At 40.1% G+C, this 21,614-nt stretch overlaps 1 pseudogene; it reads left to right on the top strand.

The window, feature by feature from the left end:
* The first annotated feature begins 20,303 nt into the window (after nt 1-20,303).
* Nucleotides 20,304-20,404, top strand: LOC138094225 (U6 spliceosomal RNA; annotated as a pseudogene).
* The last annotated feature ends 1,210 nt before the right edge of the window (nt 20,405-21,614 follow it).

Raw genomic sequence — 21,614 nt, 5'->3', positions numbered from 1 at the left:
TCACCAACTCCCAAAGCTTGCTCAAACTCATGTCCATTGCATCGGTGATGCCATCCAACCATCTCATCCTGTGTCATCCCCTTCTCTTCCTGCCTTCAGTCTTCCCCAGCATCAGGGTCTTTTCAAATGAGTCAGTTCTTCGCATCAGGTGGCCAAAGTATTGGAGTTTCAGCTTCAACATCAGTCCTTCCAATGAATATTCAGGACTAATTTCCTTTAGAATTGACTGGTTGGATCTCTTTGCAGTCCAAGGGACTCTCAAGAGTCTTCTCCAACACCACAGTTCAAAAGCATCAGTTCTTTGGCGCTCAGCTTTCTTTATAGTCCAACTCTCACATCCATACATGACTGCTGGAAAAACCATAGCCTTGACTAGACACATCTTTGTTGGTAAAGTAATGTCTCTGCTTTTTAATATGCCATCTAGATTTGTCATAGCTTTTCTTCCAAGGAGCAAGTGTCTTTTAATTTCATGGCTGCGTCACCATGTGCAGTGATTTTGAAGCCCCAAAATAAAGCCTCTCACTGTTTCCACTGTTTTCCCATCTATTTCCCATGAAGTGATGGAACTGAATGCCATGATCTTAGTTTTCTGAATGTTGAGTTTTAAGCCAACTTTTTCACTCTCCTCTTTCACTTTCATCAAGAGGCTCTTTAGTTATTCTTCACTTTCTGCCATAAGGATGGTGTCATCTGCATATCTAAAGCTACTGATATTTCTCCGGGCAGTCTTGATTCCAGTTTGTGTTTCCTCCAGCCCAGCGTTTCTCATTATGTACTCTGCATATAAGTTAAATAAACAGGGTGACGATATATAGCCTTGACATACTCCTTTCCCAATTCAGAACCAGTCTGCTGTTCCATGTCCTGTTCTAACTGTTGCTTCTTGACCTACATACAGATTTCTCAGGAGGCAGGTCAGGTGGTCTGGTATTCCCATCTCTTTAAGAATTTCCCACAGTTTGATGTGATCTACACAGTCAAAGGCTTTGGCGTAGTCAATAAAGCAGATGTTTTTCTGGAACTCTCTTGCTTTTTCCATGATCCAATGGATGTTGTCAACTTGATCTCTGGTTCCTCTGCCTCTTCTAAATCCAGCTTGAACAGCTGGAAGTTCATGGTTCACGTACCTTTGAAGCCTCACTTGGAGAATTTTGAGCATTACTTTGCTAGCGTGCGAGATGAGTACAATTGTGTGGTAGCTTGAGTATTCTTTGGCATTGCCTTTCTTTGGGATTGGAATGAAAACTGACCTTTTCCAGTCCTGTGGCCACTGCTGAGTTTTCCAAATTTGCTGCCATATTGAGTGCAGCAGTTTCACAGCATCATCTTTTAGGGTTTGAAATAGCTCTGCTGGAATTCCATCACCTGCACTAGCTTTGTTTGTAGTGATGCTTCCTAAAGCCCACTTGACTTCATATTCTAGGATGTCTGGCTCTAGGTGAGAGATCACACCACTGTGGTTATCTGGGTCATCGAGATCTTTTTTGATCTTTTCTTCTGTGTATTTTCTTAAAGGTTAGTTGTAGTATAGAATCTGAAACCATACCAATAAACCTTCCCTGTGGTGTGGCATCAAAATTTATTTAAAAATAGTTTTGCAACATGCATTTTGTTGTTTAGTTGCTAAGTCATGTCTGACTCTTGTGACCCCATGGACTGTATTGTTTATCTGCAGAATATGGGTTCACTGCATTATACTCATCTTCTAAGGGTTGACACACCTAACTATATGATATCAGAGCATTCATTAATGTCACTACCAAACTAACTTGTAAGATCTTTAAGTATTAGGAAGTTGTCAGGCAAATACAGAGTTTTTTAAATTCTAATTTCACTTGAAAACTCAAATTTTATCACTGGCCACAAAAACTCTCAGCTGTTTTCCTCCAAGTGACAGGATCATTTCATTCACTTAAAAAAAGAAAGAAAGATAGAAAGAAAGGTCTACCAAATGCATCCATACATCAATAAGAAAAGCCAGGATTAGTTTTGAGAGTAATTTTTTAAGTAAAATGGTGTTTTATGAAAAAAGTGACTAGTTCAGTTATGTTCAAACTATTACTCATGTACTTTTCTGGAAGATATTCATTGTACTTTGGAATGTGCAGAAATCCTTTGTGTGCCCATTTCTTCACATAGGATATTTAAAAATCTTGTATTCAAAGGTCTTGATTTAATAAAATTAATAATTTTTGCTGCTTTTAAAGCAAATCATTTTTGCTGCTTAAGTGAAATTGGCATTTCTGCCTTGCAAGCGTGTGGTGGTAAAGAACGCAATGACTTAGTCTGGAGTCATCGCCTTCATCCACACTGAGTCATTAGCAGTTTTACCTACTGTCAATACAGAAGCCAACACAATACAAAGGCAATGCTTTAACAGTATTATAAAAATAGCTTGAGGGCCCTTAAAAGTTCTCAGAGCCCCCGGGGCCTCCATGGACCACTCTGGGAGAATAGGACGCTTATGAGCAATAGAAACATTTATCCTCAGCAACAAAAGGAGAGGCTTTTTAAGTCTCTACCATGCAGAAGTGAAGTGAAGTGAAGTCGCTCAGTCATGTCCAACTCTTTGCGGCCCCATGGACTGTAGCCCACCAGGCTCCTCCATCCATGGAATTTTCTAGGCAAGAGTACTGGAGTGGGTTGCCATTTCCTTCTCCAGGGGATTTTCCCAACCAGAGGATCGAACCTGGGTCTCCCACATTGCGGGCAGATGCTTTACCATCTGAGCCACCAGGTAATCAAGCAGAAGGAGGTGAATAAAAGAGCTGTCTGCTTCATTTACACTCTTGTCTTATAATTTTATCTAAGTAAAGAGTATCCTAACTGTTTTCTTGAAAGATTCTTTTCTATCTTACTCTAAGTATAGGCCATGTAAAATTTTAAAAGCTGGAATATTAGGGGATTTGATACCTTGCAATCCAGCTGTTATCTTGCCCTCTGACCTCTCAAACTGTGGTAGGTTATGCCATACGCATCACTCCATTGAGGAATGAGGCTGGATCATCAGGAAAGGTTAGTTCATGCGGGGTCTTGTAATGATCTATGGGTGTGTTGGTTTAGGTATCAGACAGTCCAGGAGGTGGTATTGGTGAAACCTCTCCTGAAATCTAGATGTAATGGGTTCTGACCCTCTGATTAAAGCCGTTAATGTGCAGTGAAACAAGAGGCAGTTGGTGAGAACTTTCCATGAGCTAGCTTGAAAGGTGCCAGTGACAGGAATCTGGACCTAGACCATACTGGATTGATAATGACAAGAAAGAGCTCTAGTAAAAGTCTTCTTTCCAAGAATAATCTGTTAGAATAGAGTGTCAGTTACAAATCTACACTTAGGTTGAGCTTTCGCATCGGTCAGTTTGAATATTTTAACTAGCAAGTTTTGGAGAACCTCCTTTTTCTCCAGAGAAAATACATTATAATTTCTTCTTCAGACTAAGTCTGTTATAGACTATGGGGAAAATTTTTTTTCAGTCCTAGTTTGAAAAAACACATTGATTAGATAACAAATAAAGTTAATCACAGTTTACTATACTCCCCAGATTACAATGTGTGAAAAATATTCTGAAAACATGTATTTGGTAACTGAAAACCTGTCATGTTATGAGGTTTGTTGTTTTATTTCAAAGAAGTTAAATAATGAAGAATTGATGTATTTAAAAGGTTGGACACAAAAATTCTTCAAAATACCTTTAAGAGAGCACAGCTAAAATGACAACATGTCATTATATGCAGTAATTCCTGCATATCTTGACCTGGGGATAGAATTTAAGGAATCTGAGTCTTTGGCCTGGCACAAGGTCAAGGTCAGGAGCAGGCCAAGTGCTCATGAGGCTTGGAAGTCATGAGAACTGTCTTCCTTGCTGGTGGGGTGGGAGTTGGTGAAACATGAGAAATAATTTGCAATACCCCAAATCTGAAAATATACTTACCCTAAAAGCCAGAAATTCCGTTTCTAGAAACATTTCCTAGAGAAACCCTCACATCTGTGCACAAGGAGAAATGTAGAAAGAATAATCATTGCAGCCTTATTTATAATAGCAACATTAAAAAAAACTCCGAAGTCACTATTTAGAGATGAATAAATAAGGGGTGAAATAGCCAAACAATAAAATAATAAATAGTTGAAGAGAGTAAGTCAGAGTGGTATGTTGTAGGTCTCTCAACAAGAACAGAGTTTATATTAAATATAATTGTGGAACTTCTCTGGTAGTTCATTGGTTTAGAACTTGCCTGCCAATGCAGGGGACATGGTTTGAACCCTGGTCAGGAAGACAGAGCATGCCACAGGGCAACTAAGGCCCTGCACCACAACTACTGAAGTCCCTGTGTGCCACAGCCCATGCTCTGCAGCAAGAGAAGCGACTGCAGTGAGAAGCTCGTGAACTGCAATTAGAGAGTAGTCCTTGATCAACACGATGAGCGAAAGCCCACGCACAGCAACAAAGACCCATGTGTAGCAATGAAGACCCAGTGCAGCCAAAAGTTAATTATAAAAAATACATATGTATTAAAATCAAGCTACGAAAGGTATATATACATCATTGTACCATTAATGAAAGAAGATAAAATAAGCAGCATGTCATATAGCACTGTGAATACAGTTATAACAATTAAATATTTTACGATATAATATACACATTTTATTTATAATTTAATATTTATACAAAATATGAAAACAAAATTGGGAAGGATGCAACCCAATTTCAGGTTAGTGGTTGATTTAACCATTGGGAATCAGATAGGTGACATCAGTTTTGTCTATAACATTTCATTCTTAAGTTAAAAGGATTGGAGTAAAATATGGCAAAAATGATCCCATTTATTAAATGGATGGTTGATATGTGTAAACTTGATGTACTATTTCTATTTTTTGTTTATATTTTCATCATGAAATAACAAATATTTAAAAGGAGAATGGGCCTGAGGATTAGACAGATCTAGGTCCCAATTGTGGCGCTGGAGGACTCCTGAGAGCCCCTTGGGCTGCAAGGAGATCAAACCACTTGATCCTGAAGAAAATTGACCCTGAATTGGAAGGACTGATGTTGAAGCTGAAGCTCCAATACTTTGGCCACCTGATGCAAAGAGATGGCTCATTGGAAAAGACCCTGATGCTGGGAAAGATTGAGGGCAAGAGGCGAAGGGAGTGGCAGAGGATGAGATGACTGGATGGCATTACTGACTCAATGGACATGAGTTGGAGCAAACTCTGGGAGATAGTGAAGAATAGGGAAGCCTGGCGTCCTGCAGTTCATGGGGTCACAAAGAGTTGGACACGACTTAGTGACTGAACAAGGACAAACAAGGATAAGGTCCCAATTTAGTTCCCATTACTGACTAGCTGTATGTCCAGGAGTAAGTTATGTAACCTCACTAAGTTGCTTCCCCTCATCTCCAACTGTATTTACCTCTTGGGGATATTGTGAAATCTAATGGAGCTCATATAAAGCACCTGGTACACAGTATAGAACAAACGCTAGGTTCCTGTTTTATAATGTACTGCTTCATAATATTGACTCAGTTCAGTTCAGTCACTCAGCTGTGTCCAACTCTTTGCGACCCCATGGACTGCAGCATGCCAGGACCCTTGCCCATCACCAATTCCCTGAGTTTACTCAAACTCATCTCCATTGAGTCGGCAATGCCATCTAACCATCTCACCCTCTGTCATCTCCTTCTCCTCCTGCCCTCAATTTTCCCCAGCATCAGGGTCTTTTCAACTGAGTCAGTTCTTCACATCAGGTGGCCAAAGTACTGGAGTTTCAGCTTCAATATCAGTCCTTCCAATGAACACCCAGGACTGATCTCCTTTAGGATGGACTGGTTGGATCTCCTTGCAGTCCAAGGGACTCTCAAGAGTCTTCTCCAACACCACACTTCAAAAGCATCAATTCTTTGGTGCTCAGCTTTCTTTACAGTCCAACTCTCACATCCATACATGACCACTGGAAAAACCATAGCCTTGACTAGACACACTCTGCTTTTCACATTCATACATGACCACTGGAAAAATCATAGCCTTGACCAGACACTCTCTGCTTTTCAATATGCTCTCTAGGTTGTTCATAGCTTTTCTTCCAAGGAGCCAGTGTCTTTTAATTTCATGGCTGAAGTCACCATCTGTAGTGATTTTGGAGCCCCCCAAAATAAAGTCTGACACTGTTTCCACCGTTTCCCCATCTATTTGCCATGACGTGATGGGACTGGATGCCATGATCTTAGTTTTCTGAATGTTAAGTGTTTTTTTTTTTTAATTATTATTATCATTTATTTATTTATTTACTTTACAATATTGTATTGGTTTTGCCATACTTCAACATGAATCCGCCATGGGTGTACACGTGCTACCAATCCTGAACCCCCCTCCCTCATCCCTCCCCATACCATCCCTCTGGATCATCCCAGTGCACCAGCCCCAAGCATCCTGTATCCTGCATCGAACCTAGACTGGCAATTCATTTCTTATATGATATTATACATGTTTCAATGCCATTCTCCCAAATCATCCCACCCTCGCCCTCTCCCACAGAGTCTAAATGACTGTTATATACATCTGTGTCTCTTTTGCTGTCTCCCATACAGGGTTATTGTTACCATCTTTCTAAATTCCATATATATGTGTTAGTATACTGTATTGGTGTTTTTCTTTCTGGCTTACTTCACTCTGTATAGTAGGCTCCAGTTTCATCCATCTCATTAGAACTGATTCAAATGTATTCTTTTTAATGGCTGAGTAATTCTCCATTGTGTATATGTACCACAGCTTTCTTATCCATTCATCTGCTGATGGACATCTAGGTTGCTTCCATGTCCTGGCTATAATAAACAGTGCTGCGATGAACATTGGGGTACACGTGTCTCTTTCAATTCTGGTTTCCTCGGTGTGTATGGCCAGCAGTGGGATTGCTGGGTCATATGTCAGTTCTATTTCCAGTTTTTTAAGGAATCTCCATACTGTTCTCCATAGTGGCTGTACTAGTTTGCATTTCCACCAACTGTGTAAGAGGGTTCCCTTTTCTCCACACCCTCTCCAGCATTTATTGCTTGTAGACTTTTGGATTGCAGCCCTTCTGACCAGCATGAAATGGTACCTCATTGTGGTTTTGATTTGCACATCTCTGATAATGAGTGATCTTTTCATGTGTTTGTTAGCCATCTGTATGTCTTCTTTGGAGAAATGTCTATTTAGTTCTTTGGCCCATTTTTTGATTCGGTCATTTATTTTTCTGGAATTGAGCTGCAGGAGTTGCTTGTATATTTTTGAGATTAGTTCTTTGTCAGTTGCTTCATTTGCTATTATTTTCTCCCATCCTGAAAGCTGTCTTTTCACCCTGCTTATAGTTTCCTTTGTTGTGCACAAGCTTTTCATTTTAATTAGGTCTCAGTTGTTTATTTTTGCTTTTATTTCCAGTATTCTGGGAGGTGGATCATAGAGGATCCTCCTGTGATTTATGTCGGAGAGTGTTTTGCCTATGTTCCCCTCTATGAGTTTTATAGTTTCTGGTCTTACATTTAGATCTTTAATCCATTTTGAGTTAATTTTTGTGTATGGTGTTAGAAAATGATCTAGTTTCATTCTTTTACAAGTGGTTGACCAGTTTTCCCAGCACCACTTGTTAAAGAGATTGTCTTTAATCCATTGTATATTCATGCCTCCTTTGTCAAAGATAAGGTGTCCATAGGTGTGTGGATTTATCTCTGGGCTTTCTATTTTGTTCCATTGATCTATATTTCTGTCTTTGTGCCAGTGCCATACTGTCTTGATGACTGGCTTTGTAGTAGAGCCTGAAGTCAGGCAGGTTGATTCCTCCAGTTCCATTCTTCTTTCTCAAGATTGCTTTGGCTATTCCAGGTTTTTTGTATTTCCATACAAATTGTGAAATTATTTGTTCTAGCTCTGTGAAAAATACTGCTGGTAGCCTGATAGGGATTGCACTGAATCTATAGATTGCTTTGGGTAGTATACTTGTTTTCACTATATTGATTCTTCTGATCCATGAACATGGTCTATTTCTCCATTTATTAGTGTCCTCTTTGATTTCTTTCATCAGTGTTTTATAGTTTTCTATATATAGGTCTTTAGTTTCTTTAGGTAGATATATTCCTAAGTATTTTATTCTTTTCATTGCAATGGTGAATGGAATTGTTTCCTTAATTTCTTTTTCTATTTTCTCATTATTAGTGTATAGGAATGCAAGGGATTTCTGTGTGTTGATTTTATATCTTGAAACTTTACTATATTCATTGATTAGCTCTAGTAATTTTCTGGTGGAGTCTTTAGGGTTTTCTATGTAGGGGATCATGTCATCTGCAAACAGTGAGAGTTTTACTTCTTCTTTTCCAATTTGGATTCCTTTTATTTGAGTTTTAAGCCAACTTTTTCACTCTCCTCTTTCACTTTCATCAAGAGACTCTTTAGTTGTTCTGCACTTTCTGCCATAAGGGTGATGTCACCTGTGTATCTGAGGCTACTGATATTTCTCCCAGCAATCTTGACTCAAACTCCATACTTTTGTGTGAATTAGAAAAAAGGTTCTGTAGGGGGAGAGGAATGCAGTGGGCCAGCATATTCTTCCTATTTGTCTTATCATGTCCTTCCTTTCCTCTGAAACTCCTACCTGGTTGCTGGTTTTTAAATGCACATGTATATACATGTGCACACAAGCAATAATTCACAAACGCCTTAGAGTAGATGCTAAGCTTTCAGAGGGTTTAATTTCATGTAAGCATGAAGCATCTCTTGTCTCACGGGTTCCCCAAAATTATATCACAGTGAAACTGGAAATCATTTAAACTTATTTTAAGAAAAATGATGTCTTGTTGAAGTCTCATGGTGTATGCTCTCATTTTCACATGGGCTTTCATAGAAATATAATAAAGCTGAGCTTTCAATTACTTAAGCTATGGAGATACCAGAGTGTTCAGGAAAATCTAGAAACTTCATCTGAATCAATAGTTTCCACTTTTTTTCAATTGCCATTTTGAGCTAGCAGAAACAATAATAGATTCAAGTCTCTACACCTTTTTGTTATTATTTTTTTAATTCTAGAGAATCTTTTAAAGAAAGATGTGGATGTCAAAATATCAGCAGCAAGAACTATGAAGAGAAGGAAATGATCAGTTAAAAGTGCTCTGCTACTTGGGCGATGTTGTAAAATGTCTACTGAAAATCACGCTGACCAAAACGGTTGCCATCAACTCTCTGTTGTCTATCTCTAGACTGAACTCAGAGCTTCTTATAACTAAGCTTGGCCCACAGAGGAGGAGGGGGTGCAGAGAATAGGTAGGAAGGAGGCTAGATTGCCAGGGCCTGCCACGTGTGTTGTGCACTGCACAGCACCACAGAGCACCATTCGTAGGACCCACCGGGTATGCATATTCTTAAAAGATGTCAAAGTAAAGAATAGAAAAGGCATCAAATGGCACAGAAAGGTACATCATCTCTGAAAATGCTCACAATCCAATTCTATGGACTGAGCCCCCCTCTTTTTTTTTTTAACCTCCTTAAGCAAATAAGTAACAGATTTGTTGGAAAATCAAAGTCTGTAATGGAGATAACATATAGAATTGTTCAGTGGGATACCTCCTAAGAACGTGAGAGTAAAGAGAATAAAATGAATAGGAACCACACATAAAGAATAAATTTACCCATTTGGAAAAATTACCCAAAAGATTGAAATTAAGTAGCAAATACATGTGATAAACAGTTAAATCTAATTTAAGAAGTAGATCAAACAGCCCCTGATATATGTTGTGTGTGAAGTGTTAGTTAGTTGTGTCTGACTCTTTACAACCCCATGGACTGCAGTCTACCAGGCTCCTCTGTCCATGGGATGCTCCAGGCAAGAATACTGGAGCAGGTTGCCATTGCCTTCTCCAGGGGATCTTGCTGACCCAGGGATTAAACCCAGGTCTCCTGCATTGCAGGCAGATTCTTTACTGTCTGAGCCACCAGGAAGCCCCATATATTGTGTAGTTTCCTGTACTTACAAAGATGAGAAGAGACAACAGTAATCAGTATTGGAAGATGAAAACATGGAGAAACTCATCTTTAATGAAGTTCCATTATTTAATGGAGAACCTCATCTGTCCATTAATAGACACATGTGAGGAGTCCAGTTTATACAATTTTTCAACTCTGAGAAAAAACTTACTAAACCTGTAGAGAGAAAAAAGTGCTGGAGAGGTTTGAAGAGTATCTTGAGTTTCATTGCTTTGGTTGGAAGTGTAAAGTGGGTAACCACCCACAAAGGAACTTCTATTTATGTATGAAATTGAAGGTAAATTCATGAGTTCTTTTTAACTTTAAGGCTTTGGTGATTCTGTTACATGGATGGGTGATATATAAGGAAGAAGAGCTGAAAGAAATTGTTACTTTCCATGAACTGCTGCTACTCTTCTTTACCAATGTATTTGTGTGTGAGTAAATTTTTTAATTTTGGTTAAAAAATATGTTATTCCAAATGTTTTGCTTCAAATCTGAATAGAGTGCCTTTGATGTAAGCAGTGCAGGACTGTTGTTTAATAATGTGATTTGGAGATCAAGCTCTTTACCTAATATGGTCAAGGTCTATTTTGAACTCTTTTATTTGAAAGTAGCAACAACAGATTAAGGACAAGTTTACACTGAAAATTGAAAGTAGGAATGTCTTTTTGACCAACACTTAATTTCCGGCTCTTTCAGATTCCACTCTGGTGAGATTTGGGAGGTTAAGTATTAAGATTATATGACTCTCCTGTGTAGAAAAATAATTCTAATCTGTGTAAGGGTAAGCTTTCAGAGAAGTCTACCACTTGTTTTCATGGCACATTGATGGCTATTGGCTTGTGACACATTAGGAGGTCAAGTTCATTGTCAGTAACCATCATATTATCCTAACCTCTCCTGCTAACCACAGAGCAAATGAACCAGAAGATAAGGTTCTTTCCTGGGTCATTAAATTTTTCCATTTTGGCAAATTTATATCTTTCCTGATGTAGCAAAGTGGTATTAAGCACTGTAATTTCAAGAACTGAAGCAGAGGTGTTACAAAAAGAAGCCAGATGACTGCCGACACAGTGGCGGTGGTGTGGGGAGTCTCCCTCTGCCCCAAGTCTGTGCTCAGACTTTCAGGTCTAGAATCGGTTGCTTGCACAACCAGATGTGATTGGGCTCTGGGCTAAGAGCGAATAACCAAACTCGAAAGGAATTGATGTAAAAACAAACATTCCGGCTCCTTAATCATAGTGGTAAATATTACCATATCATGAACAGATGACTGATGCTCCATCGTCAGGACCCACTCTTTCAAAGAATCTTGGTTTCTGGGAAGTTGAATGAATTTCACAAAGATGCTTGCTGTAATAGTGAGGGTCCAATAAAGAGAGGGGAAAACCCACACAGTAATTCAAACAAGGAATTTTGAATATACAGCATTATTAACTATAATGGAACTGGACCTAAGAAATTAGCTAACAAGAAACAGAACAACTCGAGGGCATATGGGAATAGCAGAGACCAGGAACACCCACTGGCCCTGAGGCCAACGCAGAGCACCCAAGGAAGAAATGCTCTGCTGGAGAGAGTGAGACCACAGCTCACACGAGGGCTGACAGGCACTCAGATGCTTTCCCGGGAGAACTCGCTGGAAACCCAGCCTCCAGGCTCCGAGGGAAGCCATTCCCGCAGAGGCATCACACCTTGGAACTTACTGGAAAGCCACGTAGGGAGGTGCTATTGGGCCCTGGGTGCCATGGGCTACTGCATGCTACAGGGGCCTGGCAGGGCAGAGGCCACTCAGCAAAGGAGTCTGGGGAAGAGGGCAGATCCCTCCTTACCCTCTCCTGGCGTAACATCCTGACGGATGGAAAAGGAAACATATTTACAGGGCCCTTCTCCTGCTCTTGGGCAGGTAGCGGATGGTGGATCTGGAGCCGAGAGGCAATACATTGACCACTGGCACATTTACCAAGTCAGTCAGCATGAAATTAGTTCATAGAAAGGGAGATAATGTTGAAAAATATGTCATTCATGCCCAGGAAAATTCAATAAGCTCTCCCAGTCCTAAAACAGAGCATAGGCCTCTGTTCGAGGAAGATGGTTATGGGTTCCAGACCGTCACTCCTGGGAGGCTATGGATAAGCATCATCCAGTTCCTGTCTTGTTCCCTAAGATCACTGATAACCATCTTGCTACTTCGGAGGGGTACAGTGAAACCAACCTGGTTATAATTTTCTCAGATTTCTGTCATTTCATGGGCTATGTCCCCCTTATTATAATCCTGTTACTTTGATTAATCTTGGGTGTTTCATGTCTCTTCAACTATGATGGTAAACTTTAGGTAACAGTTACACATGGTGAACTTTCCTGACCCGATGTTCTGAACTCTCCAGGTCTTAAATTCCAAGATGACCTTAATTCCAAGTGATAAAATACCTGTCATTGTAGCCCCCTTTATGCCTATAGAAGGAACTCTAATGCCCTCCAATCTAACCTGAGAGAGGTAAGATCATTTGTCTTTTTAGGCCAATAGTGTTTGATTCTGGAGAAGGCAATGGCAACCCACTCCAGTACTCTTGCCTGGAAAATCCCATGGACAGAGGAGCCTGGTGGGCTGTAGTCCATGGGGTCGCTAGGAGTCGGACATGACTGAGCGACTTCACTTTCACGCATTGGAGAAGGAAATGGCAACCCACTGCAGTGTTCTTGCCTGGAGAATCCCAGGGACAGGGGAGCCTGGTGGGCTGCCGTCTATGGGGTCACACAGAGTTGGACACGACTGAAGCGACTTAGCAGCAGCAGTGTTTCATTCCATGAAATACTAAAGAACTTAGTAGCCTTCCTAACAACCTGTCTTATTCCTTGGAAATAAGCTTTGCAAAGGATTATCAATAGAATGAAAGGAACACATACTCAGAAAGATAAGTGTTTACTAACTGTGTAACTTTAGTCATTCTTTGTGCCCAGTTTTTTTCACAAAGCTAAATGTATATTAACAGCAACCATTTTGTTGGGTTATCATGAAAATCAACTGTGTTGATTTTGCTAAAGCCCTTATGCCAGTGCCTTATACAGAGCGAACATCTGGAAGTGATATATGTGACATGATATGAAAATTTAAGAATGAGAAGATAAATTATGCCTATCTTGGGAAAAAAGATCAGTAGGAATAAAGCATTGTAATAAGTTTTTAAAATAAAATAAAATGAAAGTATTGTACCCATTGGTACTAAACTGAGTCTACTTCCATTGACTACAGTCAAATATGTCCTATTTATTTGACTTTTATTTGGACATGTGAACATGTGAAAATTTAGATGACCTGGACGTTTAGGACCTAAAAGCCTTGAGGGAAAACAGTGTCTCCAGTGGGTTCATGAACTGCAATGCTTGGTGCAATATTCAGTGTCACTAGATGGCGGTGTAGAGCAATTAAAATTTGTACTTAAATGTGATTTTTTTTTAAAGCATTTTATTTATTTATTTAACACCAAAAACATTTTGTATTGGGGTATAGCCGATTAGCAATATTGTGGTAGCTTCAGGTGAACAGCGAAGGAACTCAGATATACATATACATGTATCTATTCTTCCCCAAACACGCCCCCTCCAAACCTGGCTGGTACCTAACACTGACGTGAGTTCCATTTGCTATACAGTAGGTTTTTGTTGGTTATCCATTTTAAATATAGCAGTGTGTACATGACCTTCCCAAAGTCCTGAACTATCTCCTTCCCCCAGCAATGATAAGTTTGTTTTCTGGTCTGTGAGTCTGTATTTTGTAAGTAATTTCATTTGTATCATCGCTAAATGTGATTTTGAATAGATTTTAAAATTTAATTTGCAAATAGCTGTGTGAACTGAAAATAATGTGGGTAGGTTTACCAGGCTTTTTACTTTTAAATAGCTCATGTGGCAAAGGGTGAAAGCCTTTGAGTAGACCAGGAGGAATAGTAGACTTTAGAGAGATAACTGAACCCAAGCCAAAGTTAGACTCAGCCCTAGTTGGGATCATTAAATGATGATGGGACAAATATGGTTCAAGGTCAAACTGTCAAAACAGAAACCAACTCACAGACTTAGAAAATGAACTTATGGTTACCAGGGGGGAATGGTGAGGTGAAGGGTTAGATTGGGAGCTTGGGATTGACATGTACACACTGCTTTATTTAAAATAAATCACCAACAAAGACTTACTGTAAAGCAAAGGGAACTCTGCTGAATATTCTATAATAACCTAAATGGGTGGATGCGGGGCTTCCCAGGTGGCACAGTGGTAAACAATCCACCTGCCAATGCAGGAGATGCAAGAGATGTGGGTTCGATCCCTGGGTCGAGAAGATCCCCCAGAGTAGGACATGGCAACCATTGCAATATTCTTGCCAGGAAAATTCCATGGACAGAGGAACTGGTGGGTTACAGTCCACATGGTTGCAAAGAGTCAGACACGACTAAGCATAGACACACACTCACAGCCTAAATGGAAGAAGAATAAAAAAAAATAAATACATGAGTATGTATAACTGGATCACTTTGATGTGCATCTGAAACTAATACATTGTGAATCAACTATACTCCAATATAAAATAAATGTTTTATAAATAAATAAAGGCTGTAACACTAAAAAAAGTTCTCATCACAATAAAGAAAAATTTGTAATTATATGAGGTGATGGATGCTAACTAAATTTATTCTGGTGATTATTTTGCAATATACACATATATCAAACAATTATGTTGTAAACCTTAAATGAATACAATATTATTTGTCAATTATACCTCAGTAAGACTGGGGAAAATAGAATAATGAACTATGTTAGCATAAATTTAAAAATTGAAAGGTTAAAAAAAAAAAGGTCCAATTGTCAAATCTAAGCTGACATTGCCAAAATGGAAATGTAAGCTAAACAAAATGGAAATGTGAGCTAAAAGAGAGCACTGGAAGAGTATGATTTGATATTATTATTTATATGTTACTTTCCAACAGTATTACCTAATGTTTCACTCTCTAATTCACATAAACCATGCTAAATTGAAGTTTTTTTTAGTCTTACTTTGGATTAGTGTCTTCACTCTGCAAAAGACGTATTTTAGAGGGGTGTAAGCAATGAGATAAAAAACTGTGTTTAGGATAGAGTAGTGGGTGAAGGAGTGAGGCAGGAAGTCTGCAAGATAGGAATGAGTTTTATAGACAGATGTTAAGGAGGCTATAAAGAAGGTGCTGGCCGTGTTCCGACGTTTGACTCACACTGCAGGGCAGTAAAACTAGTCGCTTCAGCTCATTGCCTTCAATCTCCTCAATCAGTACAGCCTTGCCAATTTTTAAACCAGCCAGCAGAGAACAAGAATGGCTGGACTGCCACGCTACAATTCATTTATTGTACGACACAGACCTACAGCAAGATTCCAACTACGCCATAACATCAGAAAGGAGAAGATTTCACTTAACCTATATCTGAAAAGCTTTTGATGAGGACTGAGATGGAGATAAGGGAAGTCAGCAAGCTCAGCGCAAACTTTAGAAAGGGTGGGAAAAGGAAACAGTCTGATAGCCTTGGGATAAAGAAGTAATAGAGATAAGAGATTCACAAGGTCAAGAAACGAAGAGGAAATAGAAAAGAACTTAAAAGGAAATTATCCCCTGGCTTCAGGAAATTAACTACTGATTCTTCCCTTGGTAGGTTAGAGCCTTAAAAAGTTGGCAACGTCTGTGGTTTGAGAAGAATGTCTTTCTGACTGTGTTGTAACTCAGGATGCTTGTTGACGCCCAAAGGTATAATATTTCAATAATCTGGACCTTCAAACTCCAAGTTTTAGTGATTTTAGTGTTGTAATTCTTTTTGGTCTCCACAAAGTTCATCACAATTGAGTATGAATACTTCATTATCTTTGGATTATTAGACTTTGTCTGCGTTATAGAATTTCTGCTTTAGATATCTTCTAAAATTAACCAAGGGCAAACTTGTATAATTCTTAGGTATTGCCCTGGCACTCAAGGTTCAAGTGATAATTTAGCTGGGGGAAAAAAAAAATCTGTTACCGGGTCTAATGGTACATGGCAAATGTTACTTCTCTTGCTGCTGGTATGTGAATCTTCTAGGAGGTTTTGTTTAGCAAGGACTGGGCCATTCATTCTAGAGACTCTGTACTGTGGGCGGTAAGGTGGGGGTGGGTCTTTGGGGAGGGCCCTAAGGCAGAGGAAGAGATGCTAGTGAGATGGTCAGAAGTGCAGCAACCCGCATTATTGTCTCTCGTGGCCTGTCAAATCTTCTACCACGTTTCTTAATGCATGTCGTGCTTCATGTCAGTAGGTCCAAGGTTTAGGACAAACTCTGAAGGGATTGGGCCTTGTGTCTTGTCGGCATGTTTGAACTTGGGGGTAAAGACGAAGGAGGAAGTGTGAGAGATTATGATGTTAAGAATTACACCATTGGTTAACTGTTGTCATTTATTTAGAGCAGACGACAGGTCATCTAGCTAGAGCATGGCGGAGCTGCCACACCACACTTATTCTACATTGGAAGCAGAGGTCTTAGCCACTGGATCATCAGGGAAGTCCCTTCACACTTAACTCTGCTGTTGTTCAATCGCTAAGTCGTGTCCAACTCTTTGTGATCCCATGGATTGCAGCACGTCGGGCTTCCCTGTCTTTCACTATCTCTCAGAGTTTGGCCAGATTCATGTCCATTGAGTCAGTGATACTATCTAACCATCTCATCCTTTGTCACCCCCTTCTCCTCTTGCCCTCAATCTTTCCTAGCATCAGGATCTTTTTCAATGAGTCGGCTGTTTGTATAAGGTAGCCCAAGTATTGGAGCTTCAACTTCAGCATCAGGCCTTCCAATGAATATTCAGGGTTGATTTCCTTTAGGATTGACTGGTTTGATCTCCTTGCCATCCAAGGGACTCTCAAAAGTCTTCTCCAGCGCCACAGTTAGAAGGCATCAATTCTTCAGTGATCTTAATCTAATGGAGGATAAAATAAATGAATGAATTTATTCATTACACAATGAAATGAATGAATGTGCAAGCTCCTTCTTTTTCAAGGCCTAATGGCACTCTGTTGTATGTCTGTATCACTTTTTCTCCATCCATTCATTTGCTAATGGACATCTGAATTGTTTCCACATCTTGACTGTTGTGAATAATGCCGGCAGTGAACATGAGAGTTCTAATATCTCTTTGAGAATAATATGCCAACAATACGGATGAACGTTGAGGACATTATGCTAAATGAAATCAGCCAGTCACAGGAAGACATACTGCCTGGTTCCACTTATAGAGGTATCTAACAGAGTCAAATTCATAGAATCAAAGAGTAGAATGGCGGGACTTCCTTGAATGTCCAGTGGTTAAGAGTCTGCACTTCCCATGCAGGGGGTGTAGGTTTGATCCCTGGTCAGGGAACTAGGGTCCCACATGCCGAATGGTGTGATCAGAAAAAAAAAAAAAAAAAAAGAGTAGGATGAAGGTTTCCAGGGAAGGGGGAAATGAGGAGATACTAAAGAATGGGCAATTTGATTAGTTTCAAATTAAGTGAGATAGTTTTCAGTTAAGTGAGATAAAAAGTATAAATAAGTTCTAGAGATCTGCTGGACAATGTTGTGACTATAGTCAATATTTGTGTTGTACATTTAAAAATTGTTAAGAAGGTAGAGCTCACACAAAGTGTTCTGATCATAATAAAATAAGTAAAAAGACATGAATAAACACAATGCGCCCAGACGCTGTGCTCTGCCATAAGAGAAGCCGCTGCAATGAGCCTGGAGAAGGAAATGGCAATCCACTCCACTATTCTTGCCTGGAGAATCCCGTGGACAGAGGAGCCTGGCGGGTTGCAAGTGTCAGACACTTGGACAGAGGCGGGTGGCAAGTGTACAGTCCATGGGGTTGCAAGAGTCAGACACAACTAAACCACTACCACCACTGCAATGAGAAGCCTGAGAAGGCACTAGAGAGAAGCCCCTGTTTGCCAAACTGGAGGGAAGCCCGTCAGCAACAAAGGCCCAGCACAGCCAAATATAAAAAAAGTAAAATTATTTTAAATACTCTGAAAAAGATGAGGACAAAGCTAAAGCAGAAAGAAATCAGAAATCATTTGAATGACCCTCCATTACAATTAGGTAATATGGAACTAAAACTGAGCAAAGTTTTGCTACACTCCCGATGAGAAATGTTTGTACTTTGAAAGTTTTAAAATATTTAAGGCAAGAAGAAATAAAATGCATGGCAACCAGTTAAGGTCATACATTTAGGACAAAAATGATAAAATATTAAAATGAAAGAAATAAATGTTCTAAGTGAAATACTGGGATCTCATGAAGATGAATTATTCAGAGTTGGAAACACGTGGGACCTCTAATCTATTAAGTAACAGAGGGCCATGGCAGTGAAGATCAAGTGGAGAGCCAAACGCCAAGAAGTGAGGACATGATGGCAGTAGGTACTGCTGAATAATATTCTAACTTTGTGCTTCAAGTCAAGGGAAGGGACTTCAAAGAGAGAAGAGGAATGGTTGGCTAGGTGGGAGTACCAACCTTGAGGGCTTGAAAATGGTGCTTTCATTTAGGACAAAGGAGTCAGGACAGACCAGGTTGTACAGCAGTAACTGGCGGCCCCAAGCCTCAAGATCTAGAAACCTGCAGTTTCACTCCTTGCTCACAGCAGAGGTCTATCACGAGCTCCTAAGTCCTCGGCTCACGGTCACTTTAGGGAGTGAGGCTGCGTGTGTCACAGTCACCGTCTTGAACTTGGCCAATCTCTGTTCTAAAGGGAAGAGAGAGCCCAGGGTTTCAGCATATAAAATGTTAAGGTCCAGAAGTCTCACAAGTCATTTTTGCTCACTACTCCCTGGTTCGGACATGTCAAGGGTTCAGAAAGTCCAACCTTACCCTGTTCCCCAAAGTGAGGAAGAAACAGAAAGATGCGGAGAACATTCCTAGTGATTCCCATGAAGCTCAATATGGCACCTGTTGGAAGGGAAATCTTGTTTGCTTGGTTGGAGGCTTCACACCTTCTTTGTTCATGAAACACAATGGCTCCTGACCCCAGAACTTAACGTGAGCAGAAAATTTGTGGCTGAGATGTTCATAAACTGAGGATGACTTTAAAGAAAAGATATTAGCTTTAATTTTAGTACTAATTGCCATAGAGGTAATGGAAATCCAATAGATGATGGGAATAGCAAGGGCCTTAACAGTCATCTCGCCTCGGGATCTTGAACTCAAATGGCTCCAGGGGCAGGCAGTAATGTGAATGAATGGGGAGGGCCCAGAGTCATACAGAAGGGGTTGGTAGGGGCCGGGTGACAGAGAGGACATGTCTTGGCTAAAACCAGGAGCTGTTTCTCAGCACCTGCTAATTGTCATCATGACAGATTGTGAGGTGACTGTTGCCAGATTTTCTGATTTTTTAAAAAACTGGTCAATATGGTTTTATCTCAGCATTTACTAAAGTTTTAAGACAATCACAGAGAAGACCAAACGTTTTAAAAAGTGCAAAGTATTAGAAAGCTGATCCGTGCTATCAATCTTTCCATGGTAGCAATCTCTTTTGCTGAGATAAAAGGATCCAGAGACACAAAGAGTTTTGTTGTTTAAATTCTAAATGTGAAAATTCTTTTTAAACGTTGGTTTCAAATTTTAACTTTTTGTAACACCATTTGGAACCAACAAAGCATGGCTAGAACCATGTGATGGTCTGTGATGATGAATTTAGCCATGTTTTTCACAATCGTTTTTCTCCCCTCATCTCCCCACCCCACCTTCCCTACCCTCCTCAAGACGCACAGCAAATATTTGGTCCAAATTGAACTCAGAAGCCCCATCTGTATAGTGGCTGTATCTGGGGAAATATTCTGATTGGAGCCAAGTAACGGGCCAGACCCTAAAATTCAGCTCTTTTCCATCTTCGTCCAGGACTCAAGAAGCACAGTTTGAAAACCAAGAAAGGAGCACAACCTCTTCTGCAGCAGAGACAGGCCAGTCGCCTGAATTCTCCATCCGCACCCCTTGCAGAGCATCAGCAGCTGGTGCAGAGAGCGTGCATCCGAGTGTCTGCAGTAGCTCTCTGTTTATTTAAGGTCAGTGGGGACCCTGTTAACAGACAGAATTTTGGCTGGCAAGGTCGTCACCACCTTCACTATCACCAAACATGCCCTGAAAGACTTTTATGTAGGACACTCTGCTGGAAACATGTGAGGCAAAGGATGCATACATTGCTGTCACCAAGAAACTGTATTCTAAGAGGCGCGTTTCCATCTCAGCAATCTCAGGGACAAACACTCAGGCACTATACGCCAAAGAAGTTAATCAATTAGGGGAGTGCTAGCTTTGGCAAACATACTAAAAGTGGAATGCTACAGAGATCGGCGTGATCCCTGAAAAAGAATGACATGCAGATTCATGAAGCAATCCATATGTTTATAAGACAGGTTTGATAGCAGAAAAATTTCTAATGGCTGAGTCGAAATATATGCAGATAGCAATGGTGAAAGATAAATGGTAGCCCTGGAGACAATATGTGCAGCACACATAAGACACAATTTAATAGTCGTTGTACCGAGAGATTCTCCCGTATCAGTAAGAAAAACATTCCAGTAGGAAAGTGGAAACAGGAAGTGAGCAAAGCAGTTGAAGGAAGAAATATAAATGGACAATAAACATATGAAAAGATATTCAACTTCACCAAGAATCAAAAAGGTGCAAGTAAAAGCACTTGATCGTTTTTAGCATCTCAGATTGCCCTCCACCAAAAAAAAAAAAAAAATCCAAGAAAAAGAAAAAAGAAAATAAAAGGTGCCATTTATCAAGTATATTTTGATTCTATTCTACTATAGAATAAAAACTACACAAACAGCAAATAAATTAGGGGAGCAACAGGTGTTTGATGTATTGTGGGAGTTGGAAAGTGTGGCATGACAGACTTGATGGCAGGAGTGAGAAGGAGAACATGGAATCATTGGTGTATGACAGTTTGAATAAATTAATAATTGGCATCCTTACTTCACAAAGAATTCCGTCTATCTGTATCCAGATGCCACAGGTCTGGAAATATATGTATAAACTTATAATTTTTCCAGTGAGTTTTGTTTTTAAAAAGAAAATTATTTTTCTAATTCAAATATGAATATGTACATCAAAACCCCCCAAACATTGGGACTTCCCTGCTGATCCAGTGGTTAAGAATTCACCCGCCAATGCAGGGGACATGGGTTCCATCCCTGGCCTGGGAACTGAGATCCCACATGTCCTGGGGCAGCTAAGCCTGCCTGCTGAAGCCCAGGCACCTAGAGCCAGCACTCTGTAGAAAGAGGAGCCACCGAGAAGCCTACAGCTAGACAGCAGCTCCCATGCCCAGCAACTAGAGAAAGCCTGCCTGCAGCACCGAAGACCAGCGCAGACAATAAAAGATAAAACCGGAGCATCTCCGATTATCCGATCCAGCGGGCACATTATGGCCTCTGGGCCAGATTCAGTCTACTACCCGATTCTGCTTATAAAGCTTTATTGGAACAGAGTCATGTCTACCCGCTTATATATGCCAATGTAACGGCAGAGTTGAATAGTTGCAACACTGCCTGTATGGCCCACACAGTCTAAATATTTACCATCTGGCTCTTTACAGAAAAAGTT

Source organism: Capricornis sumatraensis, chromosome 17 (genome assembly GCF_032405125.1).
Source record: "Capricornis sumatraensis isolate serow.1 chromosome 17, serow.2, whole genome shotgun sequence".
In the NCBI taxonomy this organism is placed as follows: Eukaryota; Metazoa; Chordata; class Mammalia; order Artiodactyla; family Bovidae; genus Capricornis; species Capricornis sumatraensis.
Note: the sequence above shows the minus strand (reverse complement) of the source record. Positions and strands in the feature narration are given on the sequence as shown.